The 11158-nt window shown below is 35.6% G+C and overlaps 1 pseudogene; it reads left to right on the top strand.

Moving 5' to 3' along the window:
- Positions 1–7219: 7219 nt before the first annotated feature.
- Positions 7220–10151, top strand: LOC123558433 (uncharacterized; annotated as a pseudogene).
- The last annotated feature ends 1007 nt before the right edge of the window (positions 10152–11158 follow it).

The following is an 11158-nucleotide window of genomic DNA, read 5'->3' as shown; positions in this document are numbered from 1 at the left end:
AAAACGTTCTTGTCAGTTATCGACTGTTGAACATACGTTACATCCGTTGCATAATCCGGTAGTGGTCCGGCCGTGAATCAGGTCCACCGGACAAGAACGAATGCGAACCTGACAAGAACGGATGCGAACCAGTTAAGTTCAGAATAGGGAACGCATGAGTAACGAACAAAACGCATATCAGCGCATTGCTACCATACATCTAATGGACAACTTTGTCCAGTGGTGTACGTTCTAAATTTTGAACATGCTCAAAACCTTCCACTGGATAGAACGAATTTCGCAGAACAAGGAGTGCAGGTGCCGCATGAGAAACGGAAAAGAAACGCATGCGAATGGACACAAATAGATTGAAAATTTTGTTATATGTTAAACGTCCGTTAACGCTATACGGTGTAGTGTAACTGAGACTTAAACTCTTATAATAGATTATTTAGTCAGGTTAAGTTATTTATTTATACTGTTTTGAGATGCTAGATCTTGAAACAAGCTTTCCAACTTATATGTATATTTCTCAATAATTAAAGTATTGAAGCTTCATTGGACAAAAAATAAATTGAAACACTGTTTTCTGTACTCAACATTAATCTAAGTACAGAATAGGAAAATGCATGATGATTTAAACATTATTATTGTAAACAGTTTTTTTATAGGAAAAAAACATTTTGCTATTGAAAGAGAACTGTTTTACTGAATCAAAGCATTATACTGAACAATACCAGCTGTCTAGAAATATTTAATTCTAGTGATACAGTAATTAAGAAATAATTTACACCAAAGCAGTGTTTTAACATTATTTATGCATGATAGGTGGCTATACATCAGGTGTAATAATTTTACGAGGGCGCAGCTCGAGTGAAATTATTTCGAACGATTATTACTGCCAGATTGTATAAATAATTTTGCTATATAGAAAATTTCCTTTCTAATATGTCTTTGTTGTAAAATTTAGATCAGTATTATGGAACTGTTTCCTCGTGTATGCATGGTGTGTCATCACGCTCCTTTGTTTAGACACACCAGACTGGAAATGGTAATATGTCTTGCGGAAGAGTTCAATTTGGGCGAAAATGATGGCAAATTATTCTGTAAAGCAAATATACCAGATTAGTATGTGCGTAAATTAATCTAGACAGTTGTGCAGTGTTACATTTCATTTTAAAAATGTTATCTAAGGTAAAATACTGAATCAAATTTGAAAGCACCACATGGTGCTAAATATCATGTTGACATGATGTTAACATAATACCGTTGTGATGAATAATGCATTGCTGGTCATATCAGAATGCATGAATTTTTAACTGAGGAAAATATCATGTCTGAAATACAGTTTTTATAATTCTCTTAAAACTGATACACTAATTAAGCCAAAGAATATAATTTATAAAGATACATTGTGATTGGCTAGCCATTTTTGTTCAGTGTAATTGTGAGTCTGAGAAATTACTGAAGTTTAAAAGCTTTAAATAAATAAAATGGAAAATAATTATGTGTTGTTTCTTAGTGTGATAGATATTTTCATGTATTATTGAAAAGATAATCCGCAGATAAAGCAGTTTCATTCGTTATGCTATGCTCTGTACAGTGAACACTACTTTTGATTACCGTGAAAGAAATTAAAGGGCCCACTTCTTGTGTCCAGCCATCAAACACCATGTTGTTTTACTAGATACATGAAAAATATTTCCTTCTAAAGAAAAATAAGCTCAAAAGCAAAAACTTCGGATGACCTAATACATTGTAAGGGCTTACTTATAATGTCACTTAGACTCTTTTCAAAGTCACAAAGTTTTAGAATAGTACACAAAAATGACTGCGAAAAAGTTTTAAGTGACATGGTTTTAGTAAGGTTCATTTATTCAATGATTACAACACTACAAAAAACTGGGTACAAAAAGATGAATTTTATGTCCCTTTAATAATAAAATATAAAATCACTTAGAATTTTGTCGCGCTTAACTTTTTTGCAAATTTGTATCTATTTGGAGTGCGAAAAAGTTCTAAGTGACATTTTGATTAAAATTTCTTTTCTGTCAGACATTTCTTTAAAAATTCCACCAGATTTAAAAAAATAAAGTTGATTTTAATCAGATTTAAAAATATTACAACAGCTGTCAGAATAAAAAAGCAACAGGAATGTTTTTTCCTTCTCCTGTAAAATTTCATGAAATGCTCTTAGCACTTTGTCGCATTCACCCCTCGATATAGTGTCATGAATGTTTACACTGACAGGAAAATTGCGCATTCGAAACTAAGAGAAGTTACTTGGACTAGCTACCAATTTCGGAAAAGATAACCAATATTAATAAATGCAGTTCTTTTTTAGTTAAAACCATCGTTTATTCTATTTCAGACCTGTTAACCCCTTCAAAACCATGTCAGTAGTCCCCAAGTCTATGTACTTATCAATTATCCGTTTGATTCATGTAGACAGACAGCCCAGACTGGTCTGAAAAAATGTTTGAGCCATTTTTACGTGGTCGGTAGCAGGGTGGGTGTGGGGAGGGGTGTTCCTTCCCGCTTTGAACTGCAGTCAGATTTTGAAATGGGCATTGTGGCAGGTGGTAAAAGGGCAAATGTATCAAACTGTAAAGTGGCAATATGGGGGAGGGTGTGGGAGGATACCCCCTCCTGCAAGTAGGGTTTGGGGTATCACCACAAGGAAATTTGAAAATGTAGACCCTTGATACAGCCTTTGGTGCGATTTCTAACTGAAAATTTTATGTTTCAATTTCTAAATATTACCTAGATTCTTTTTAGTATTACAATATCCAAAGTATGAATGACTGTCACTTCATATTTTTACTTTCAGGTCATGCCTCAGGACTAGAATATAAGTCTGATATTGATTCTAATGTATGTAATAAAAAAATAAATTCTAGAATCATTTCTGTTACAATAATATCTATCATGTCTGTTACTTTAATGTTTAAATTTCAAACACAGCTCGATATTTACCCATAATATTATATCCGGATATGATTACACTTTCTTTTATACCGCCAAAATCTCCAGTTTCAACAATATGTTTTACAATTGTGATGATATGAAGACAGTTTAGCAGCAATTGGCAGTATCTGATATTGAAGTTTACGGTGAAATTATTAAATCATTTCATAAAAAAAATTGTTTCGTTTCGTCAAAGCACTCTAACATAGACGATCTACTTTCGATTTCAAAAACTACAAGAAAATACAATTTAATGTTTCGCCGATTTGTTTATTTCTCGAAAAATAAGAAATAAAATCATTTTTAAAATCAGTAGTGATTAAACAAATCAGGAAGAGCTCTTTCTCCGGATAATTTATCCGCTTACTGACTGCAAAAATCAAGCCATGTGTCATCATGAAAAGCAGAATGGGTGACGGTTTCATTTTTTGCGAACCTGAATCGTAAGCAAATTATCCAAACCAGTCAAAATTCCAGAAAGGTTACAATCTAGATTCTTTCTAGTATTACAATATCCAAAGTATGACTGTCACTTCATTTTTTTTACTTTCAGATCATGCCTCAGGACTAGAATACGAGTCTGACATAGATTATATGTGGGTGTAATAAAAATAAATTCTAGAATCATTTCTGTTACAATAATATCTATCATGTATGTTACTTGAATGTTAAAATTTCATAACACAGCTCGATATTTACCCAAAATATTATATCCGGATCCAGTTTCAACAATATATTTTACAAATTGTGATGATACGAAGACATTTAGCAGCAACTGGCAGTATCTGACATTGAAGTTTACGGTTAAATTACCTCTTATTTAAATCTTTTCATAAAAAAGTTGTTTCGTTTCGTCAAAGCAGCCAAACATAGACGATCTACTTTCGATTTCAAAAACTACAAGAAAATATACAATTTAATATTTCGCCGATTTGTTTATTTCTCGAAAAATAAGAATTAACATCATTTTTAATATCAGTAGTAACTAAACAAACCAGTAAGAGCTTCTTCTTCCGATAATTTATCCGTTTACTGACTGCAAAATTCAACCCACGCAAAGTCGTAGAAGCATTGTTATAAACAGGTCACGCGTGTTCGCCGAGAAGTGTCCAGAATGTAGTTAGGATTCATCCGCGAAGTCTCGCGGAAGAATTAACGTACTGCACATATCTTATTCGGGTCATTTAAAATGAAGCTGTCATAATTTAATTTCATCGATGTGGTAAACTCTTTCATAAGAGACATTCCAATGCTTTCAGAGGTACCCACTCAATAAAATACTAGCAGTATGTTCTGGAACTATATTTTGTCTTTCGCTGGATGTTACGCAAGCTTTGTAAGCCTACGCAATTCATAAAATGCACAGCACAATAAATTTGATATTTGCGCAATGATTTTAAAGATTATTTTTTGAAACGGACAGGGTAACAAATGGATAATTTGGCTAATAAGTTAATATGCAGTTTTTATTTGAATTTGTGAACATCATATTTGCTTTTTTGTGACAAAAGGGCATAAAATTCGTCACCATAATCATATGCGCAAATGTATTACCAAATCCCGCAGAATCGTAATGCGTGTTTATGCTTAAGGTTTAGCAGTATATCACAAAACAACAGATTTTTTAAGTAAATGAACATCATCTCGACACACAACTTATCTGTCCAGTACATGTTTTACTGTTCTGTCCCACAGAGTTGGATAGTTTAAATATTCTAAATGAGTTGTCCCCCTTTAAATAAGAATGCCATTTGTAAAGAAATAAATGTAAACAAATGTCAAAAACGATGTTTTACCTAGTTATGTAAAGTTTAAACACTCGCACGATGTTGCAAATGCATCAAAACGAAGACATGTAACAGCTTTTAAAAAATGGTGAGTTTTTAAAGGCGCTGAACTGTCCAGAAGTGTGGCCCCTTTATGCAGTCCCTTTCCAGAATTCAATATATATATGAGTAAATTGACAATGGTTTTGTAGAATAATATAAATGTTTTATATGCTGTTAAATTTTCATGTAAAACAATGCTTTCTTTCTATGATTTGATGACGTTCGAACTTTTTTCTCCGAAACATGGACCTATACCTTAATGAGTTACCGCGGAAGAAAATACGTGGCTTTCTTCGAGTATTGCACAATTACAAGTCATAAATATGACAGATTACATCGTATATTGGTCATAGCAAATAGGATTGACATAAATGAACTTCATTCGATCAATGAACTCTTTGAAATTAGACAATCCAATGGAACTACATCACTTCGCTGTGTTGTGAGGCCATTTAAGAATGAGAAATCGTGCGATAGCATGGACTCGTCAAACGCTTGACAGCGTTTAGCCGACTCAAAAACCCAAACTTTAACTGTGAAACAGAACTAAGAGAGTACATATGATCATGAACTATTTGTTCATGATTGTCATGACTAGAAAAACTAGTTTCATGATCAAGTGAAACGTCTGAATTTTCTTTCACTTGTGAAACGTCTAAATGTTCTTCCCCTCGAATATGACCATTAATACTAATCAAACTATCTCCAACATCAAGTGAAACATCAACGTTTTTAATGTCTACACTTTCATCTCCACCTTCCGGCGACTCCTAAATGTAAGCAGTCATGTTAAGCTCCTCAAAGTCTGGTTCAAGCCCCAACTTGAAAAGATCATCTGGGTTAGAAATAATGTATTTATTGGCATCTTTCGAGCAGTGAATGTTTCCATCAACAGTATAAACATTGCTGACTCCATCCTGGGATTTAACAAAGTTCTTCAGCTTAAGACGCAGTTGAGTAAGGTCTTCCGATATGAAGACTGCTCTCCTGTTGCTTGCTTTGACTTCTTTGTATTTCGGCATAGACTTCAGATTCTTCTTGTATCTGAACACTTCGTAAACAGTTTGCCTTCTAACAAAGCGCACGATAACTGGACGCTTATCAACAAGACCCTCATCCGGTGGTTTCCCGACACGATGACAAACACTTATGTCGTCTAACTTAAACGTATAGGGAACTACAGGTGGATCATCATCAACTCTACGATCATCATGACCAAAACGTGCCACTTCATTCAAAAAATCAACAACTTCTTCAGCCAACGGTCTATCGTTAGAAACTTTCAGATTAAAAATGCGTATGTTCTCACGTCTAGTATACTGTTCCAATTTATCATTATATTATGCTGTAAATTTTGAACATTTGTGTTTTTCTGATATTGTTGTTTAAATCCTATATTTTTACCTTAATTTATTAAACAAAAATTAATTTAACTCTCTGAAAAACATCCTTATTAGCAATTACCATTAATCATTATTTCCTTCTCAAAGTGTGTCATTTGTTACTTAAATATATGTCGAGTATGTAAAAAGAATTGCTTTCAAACAGAATATATATATTATGGCTTTTAGCACTTTTTGTCTGTATGTGATAATCCTACATCTTATGATTTTACCATTTGTAAATTTTCATACTTCTTTCGTTTGTTCATCTACTTTTGTAAGTAACTAAAAGTGACTGAAGGCTGTCACTCAAAATATGACATATTTCTATGAGGATAAAAGAAGACTAAGTAACTTTGTAAAAAAACTTGACTTAGTGATCAACCTTTGTGAAGTTCACCTGGATATATATTTTTTAATAATATACTTGCAAGTTGGATAAAATGACATAAAATAAGTTGTTACTTTATAACTGTTGGACAGTGTTATACATGTATATTGTTATTAAAACTTTGTGTCAGATTTTAAAAATAGAATACAAATAATTCCCCACCAGTGTGTTGTGTTCTATATTTGGTAATAAAAACAAGACTTAGTGACACTTGATCTACAACCTTACCCTGGGGTTGTTATAATTATCATACTTTCCCACACGTATGTTGGCTTTAGCTTTCTCAAAAACTTCTTTACCCACAGCAGACTTCTCAATGGTGCTCGTGAGAACTGAGGAAATTGCGGGCAACAATATGGATGCCAACTCCTTGGCAAGTGATTTCAGTTCAGGAGACGGTTTATCACTATTGTCAATAGAATTCAGTATGTCATTAAGCAGTTCATCCGTTGGATCTCTTCTGCGTGACTGCGAAATAAAAGTTTGCTTCGGCGAGTTACCTCCCCTACCCTGCTGATTTTGCTTCTTATTGCGTGACATGACAATGCTTGCGTCTCAGGTGTGCACAATAGTAACCAAAGATGAATAATCTTTCTCCTCGATAACTAGATTTGAGCTGTTCACATGTACTATCAGTACAGCTACATAATTTTGTCATTTGCAAAACTGCAATGGCGCTAGATTTCAACATCCGGGCTTTTCCAATCGTGTAGGTGTGCCCATTTACCAATACTTACCGGTAGCGTGAAATCCGTCAGCCCGTGAGATCCTTCAGACATCCGGTTCCGGCTGATCGATTTCACGCTAGGGTCCCGTGAGATCATTCAGTCATGAGAAATGTGAGACATTTATGTGAATCGCTAGATTAAACAGTCTCTGCAAACAATGTTTGTGTGTAGAAAGTTTGAAATATGAATAAATAAAAACAACATAGAGCGGGGACGGGTATTTCCGAACATGCAGGTAATACCGAATACCGAACAACAATTAAGAAACGACGTAATTACCAAAGCGCGTGCACTATTTCGGAAATGATGTCATATAACTTTCGTCACTTCCATTTCCTTTCGCCCTTGGATACCTAGAAAGTTTTAGGCGCGCGATTTTCAGTTTTATTCAAAACAGTTTTCCAATACTGTCGAAGGTAAGATATTTTTATCCATTTGCTAATTCTAAAAATAAAATTCGTAAGAATGTAAAATGTTTATTTATAGATATCAGAATTTTAAAAAGTGACGTTTTGAACAAAATAACATGTAAATATAAGGTAGACGACTCATGGCCTAACAGAAATATCAAATAGCAAGAGATTGTCAGTGTTCGGAAATACACACAGTTCGCTACGAAGCTGTGTCTATTTTCCGAACATTTCACTTTTGGATAAATTAATGTTGACAGATCCGTAATGGAGAGTTAGATACCTATTTGATATAAATCAACTTTATATGCATCCATATTAAGACAATATTAACTAGACTGCCTTTTACAAAATGGCTAATTGTCTCTTTTATTTATATTTCCAGTATGAGTCGCCAAGTAGGTGCGAAACGGCAGCGCTATGACGTTAAGCTGTTAGATGAGGCAGCTGATCTTGTAAGAAGCAAATCAATTACCATGAGCAGAGCAGCCAAGGAATATGGTATTCCGAAAACAACACTGCATGACAGAGTACACATGAAATATGCAGGGAGTAAAACGGGACCAAAGACCGTACTGACAACCGAGGAAGAGTCCCGCATTGCAGAATGGGCAATGCACATGTCCAGAATCGGGTACGGACGCACAAGAAAGGAACTTTTGAATATGGTAAAGAAAATAATTGATGAGGATGGCCGAAAGACACCTTTTAAAGATAACCGACCTGGGAAAGACTGGCTGAAAGGTTTCCTCACAAGGCATCCACAGCTTAGTATACGTACCACCTTACAACTCGGCAAAGAGCGCGCAATTATTTCGCCCAGCAAGATTAGGAAGTGGTTTGAGGATTTAACTCTATACATGACCAAGAAGTGAAAGACCACGATATATTAAGAGATCCTTCGCGTATATACAACGCAGATGAAAGTGGGTTTTCGCTCTGTACCACTGCACTCAAGTAATAGTTATAAAGGCGCACCGGTTGTCTATCACTACGGAAACAGTAATAAGAGTCAGTTAACAATTATGGCTGCTTGTAGTGCCGCAGGTCATTTCATTCCACCGATGATAATTTTCCCAGGCAAGAGATTTTCATACGACCCGCTCGAGGGATTTGAAGAGGCTGCGATGGGTAGGTCTGATTCCGGCTGGATGAATGCTGGAGTTTTCTCTGAATGGCTCACAAATGTATTCATACCAGCAATTGAAGCCAGGCATGTGAAGAAACCAGTTATTCTTTTTATTGACGGTCATACGACGCATATAACTCCAGAGGCTTCAGATGCATCGAGGGTGGTATAGAGCTCTACTGCCTCTTAGAGCATGCTTCGCATGTAATGCAGCCATTAGATTTAAGGCTGTTTTCTTCTCTTAAAAAGACATGGAAACAAGCTGTTCGTGACTGGCAGTCGGATAACATAGGAGAATACGTTACAAAAAGAACGTTTGCACGTGTTTTCAAGATGGCATGGGAGCGCAGTGCAACAGTGGGCGTTGCGGTTAAAGGCTTTCTTGAAGCTGGCCTTTTTCCACTTAATCCTGAAAGGGTCATTAATTCTGTCAAACTTGAACCAAGCAAAGTCTTCTCAGATATACATGGAACGTCTACATCATCTACATCCGTCGGTAGCCTGCCATTTACAGCAACAAAGCCACCAGCAACCGTGACCGCTAATGTCATGACACCAAAAGCAACTTTTGACACTTCTCATGTATTACCAGCAACAACTGTTGAAATTTGCAGTATGACAACACCATACATTACCACTGATCCTGTAACACCCTCGGCAACCAGTGGCATTTCACATACAACAGCACCACGTCCAGTATCTGTCATGGCTTCAGTCATGTCAGTAACACCAACTGCTGCCACTGTATTACCGTCTTCATCCACTGTCTCGTTACCCGTGACACCACCAGAAACTGCCTCCGGACTCTGGTGCCACGACGGCACATGCAAGCAACACGACCACTGTACTGGTACCAGCTTCTGCTCCTAGTTCACCATTCAGCAAATTTCTCGTTTATCCGGCAGTATCGTCTAATAAAGGTAAAGCTAAGAGAGTGTCGATGCCTAAAGCTATAACAGGATCAGTCTACAGAAAGCTTCTTGTTGAGAAGAAAGAAAAGAAAGAGAAAGAATTACAAGAAAAACTAAGGAAGAAAGAGGAACGTGAAAAGAAACGGAAGGAGAGAGAGGAGGAAAAAGAAAGAAAACAGCTTGTAAAGCAACAGAAGAAAAATACTGACAAGGAAAAAAAACGTTTGTTCAGGGAGAAAATGATGAAATCTATCATGCAGTCTGACTCGAACGACGCAGAGGAAATAGCACCTGGTCAATGTTATGCTTGTGACACGGCTTACGAAAGCTTTATTCAGTGCACTAACTGTGAGCGTAGGTTTCACATTGCTTGTGTTGAAGATCAGTTTGTTGACGAATTACCGTTCGAATGCAAGTATTGTTAGACTTGCAGTGTATTCAGTACATTGGCATTTCGCATTAAAAAGATTAATCATTGAATAACGTACTGTTAAAATAGGACTATGTTACGAGATGTTATTCTTTGTATAACGTTAAAATAGGACTATGTTACGAGATGTTATTCTTTGTATAATGTTAAAGATTTATTATGAAGCTAATATTCAATTTCAGCTCTGATTTCTGTTCATTTTTTAAAAAGCGTTCAATGTTCGGAAATAGACGACGTTAGTGTTCGGTAGTGCCGACGTGTTCAGAAATGGTCTCACTTAGGGATTTATTTTAAATGATGGTTGTCACCTTATCTATAGTAAGAATAGTTCGTAAATACACTATCATAACCGTATTGAAACTAAGCTTAAACATGCAACAATTCACGTGTGATTAAGAGAGTGTATTACCGAACAATAAACTTTTTGGCTTAACTGTTCGGAAATACCCGTCCCCGCTCTAACTATGTATGAAAAAAATCAGATTTTGTATTTGTCACCCAGAATAAAACTAAGATAAATTACCTATGCTAGCAATGACAATTTTATACATATTTTTTTCACCCAGAACAAGAGATAAATTACGTATGCGAGTCTAGCGAGCGAGAAAAATGCATTATTTTTTTCACCCAGAACAAAGACAAATTACCGATGCTACGGTGATTTTGGTGGGGGAACGTTCCGGTGCGCCCCCGCCCCTGGATCCGCCCTTGTTTGTCAAGATTTTCGAAATGTTATAGATCTTCTATTTAATTATAAATTAATTACGATGCTAAATCTTAAATCTTTGCTAAGGATTTTATTCAATATTTCCAGCAATATAACTTTAGGTATAAAATCTTCTTAGCCGCAAAATGTTTCGTCTCTTATTTTTGGGAAAAGTGCAGTATGTGATTATATGTAACTTTGAATATCCGTCAAAAAAACACGTATATAGATCAAATATCTGACATGGGAGAAGTTAATAGACAAATATGTAGAAGTACATCATTAGCGGCTAGATT

The sequence above is a fragment of the Mercenaria mercenaria genome, unplaced genomic scaffold, assembly GCF_021730395.1.
Source record: "Mercenaria mercenaria strain notata unplaced genomic scaffold, MADL_Memer_1 contig_4938, whole genome shotgun sequence".
Lineage (NCBI taxonomy): Eukaryota > Metazoa > Mollusca > Bivalvia > Venerida > Veneridae > Mercenaria > Mercenaria mercenaria.
This window is presented reverse-complemented; position numbering and strand designations above follow the sequence as displayed.